General features: G+C 47.2%; 1 pseudogene; it reads left to right on the top strand.

Annotated features, from left to right (window-relative positions):
* Positions 1–254: 254 nt before the first annotated feature.
* On the top strand, positions 255–429 carry LOC142566447 (U2 spliceosomal RNA; annotated as a pseudogene).
* Positions 430–2,642: the final 2,213 nt, after the last annotated feature.

Here is a 2,642-nt window from a genome sequence, read left to right on the forward strand (position 1 = left end):
GGCGGCGGAGGTGAAGCAATTCTTCAAAAAATTATTTCAATTGATGACAGTTTATTTTAATATATCATGAGCAATCATGTGCAAAACACAGAGGTGACACAGAATTGTGAACATAGGTACAGACGCATTTACCGCGATTTTTCTATACATTCGCGTGGATGACGGGACTGCCTCCACGAGAAAGCGGAAGGAAATGAAATGAGATACGCAAGCGCTTGCAACACCGACAAAGTGAGGGCGGTGGGAACGCGGACATAGCCGAAGCTAGTCAAAGTGTAGCATAGGTTCTTATCAGATTAATACCTGACACGGGTTGTATTTGGAACCAAGATATTAAACTTATTTTTGCAAGCAAGCGCAGTGCAAGCAAGCGCAGTGCGGCCGCTGTTCGGCCCGGTATTGCACTGTCTTCGGATCGCACTACCAATGGGATTTTTTCATCCTCTCGGACTTTCCGCTTGACGTTCTTTTTTGTTGTTTTCCTCACCCTACAGGCCGCATACTTGCTGGTAAGCTTGCTAGTTCTTTTCCTTCGCTGTGAATGAACGTTTTTTTTTTGTACAACTCCATCAACACTCTCCCAGCCCATTTACTTTTTTCTATATTCCTCAGTCTTTCTTCATATTGAATTTTACTTTGAGTTTCCCTCACTTCAAAACTTATCCAGCCCATATCACCCTGCACAGATTTATTTATAGTCTTCCCGTGAGCGTCCTCTGCGAGGCGTCCCACTGACCTTTGGTTGCCATCGAATCCTGCTTTTACCTCTGAATTCAAGCAAACAACCGCATTTCCAAAAGTAAGTCCTGGATCCATTACACCTTTCCTCACATCCCGGAGCAGCTGGTACCTATTTTGTCCCCATTGCCCTCTGTGTTTCATTATGGCTGCATTTCTCTTACCCTTTACTGTCATTGTTTTTGCCGTGTTTCGATATAAGTATTGCTTTCGCTTATCCATATACCAAAGTAGTTATATTCTTTCACCCGATGTATTTCCTGGCCCTGTATTGCCACTGCCAAAGTCAAGAGAAACAATCGAGATGTCAGGGCCACCTATCACTGCATTAGGGAGATAGCCGCAATGAAGGCAGGTGGCCTCTGAAATCCGAAGATCTCGCAGGGCAACTAAAATTGTAACAAATGTAACAAACGGGCGCTGCTTAGTGGACACTAAAGTACACTCTTAAAGAAAAGGGAGCGAAAAAAGAGGAACCAGCCGCTTTCCTCCTTCAGGTCGGTGAGTTCCTCTTTCACACGCACGTCACACGTCGCGCCCTCTCGCGGCTATCAAAAGGGGACGAACGTTTCTTCTTTGCGTGTGTATCTTGTGCCGCCGCAGCCGATGGCCCGAACATCGACTACAATAACTTATTTCCGACGGACAGTAATGCTAAATAGCATAAACTGAGGTCTAACCTTTCGTGACAAACGACCATCAGTGTCAACCGTCTAGCTCCAAGGGGAGCTGCCGATACGAGAATAGTTCCACTCGAAAGCGGCGTCCTGCTGCTGGCTCAGAGGGAGACGAGCCCGTACACAGGCACCTCGGCCTAGATGCCGCAAATATCGGCCTGCCTTTCATAATCTGATGCGTGAAATTAGGATGACGAGAAGGTTAAACTATATCAAATATATGCATTTTTGGTCATTTTGAAGCGCCATCCTCAACGGCTTCGAAGCGAAAGCAAGAAATCTATGGGCAATTTGCTGATATAGACTGCGACAGCCAATAGGCTATCTATGTTCCTTTTTTCACTCGGAACCACCTGTCAACTTTGATTGATCACCCAGTGCTCAACTAGGGTAATCCATTAAGTGCTGTAGCAGCTGTCACCGGCTGTGATTGGTCACCGCTTTCCTGCATCTACCACGGACTACACGGACACTCATCAGCCACTAAAGTCTTACGCCTTAATACAATTTATGGCACCGTCGCCACGTAGCCGAGCGGTGTGAGCGCATCACCGCCGCAAGCTACGCCTCCAAAGCCACAGATGGAACGCAAACCCTGTCGCCAGAGCAAGGAGGCGCATGAGCCTACCATGAAACCAGATATAAAGCTGCATATCCAGCATCACTTGCATGCCGGTTCATCTGCGTCTCCGCCCGCCAGCGGCGGCTTCTCCGTGATGCACACGACACTACAGAGACGCGAAGTGCCGAGCAACAACACAAGAAGTATTTTCTAAAAGGTGCAGTAAAAACAAACGTACAAACAAAATGGATCCAGAAAATAAATTTAAGAAAAAGTGTTTGCTTCACCGTGGCAACATAGCGCATATTGACACGTGTACTTATCTTCATCGGGCGACCACGTTTGGCCGCCTAACAAATGATATCGCGCAGCGCAGAACGCGCCTGCATGTAAAAGAAGTTTCTGGAATGTTATCGATGGTTCCGTACACTGTCTTTCACCGCAGCTTGTGTAATCTGATCGCATGTATGCACGACGCGAATAGTGTAGAACTTTGTGGAAGACACGCGGGTCCCACCGGTTAATCTGGAACATTCGACGACTGATCTATAAAAGCCGACGCGCTTGACCCGCTGATCAGATTTCTTACGATCGCCGACCGTGTTCGCCGCTATCGTTGTGCTATAAGTGTAGCCTGTTTTTGTGGGCACAGCTTCGCCCAATAA

The sequence above is a fragment of the Dermacentor variabilis genome, unplaced genomic scaffold (assembly GCF_050947875.1).
Source record: "Dermacentor variabilis isolate Ectoservices unplaced genomic scaffold, ASM5094787v1 scaffold_12, whole genome shotgun sequence".
Taxonomy (NCBI): Eukaryota; Metazoa; Arthropoda; class Arachnida; order Ixodida; family Ixodidae; genus Dermacentor; species Dermacentor variabilis.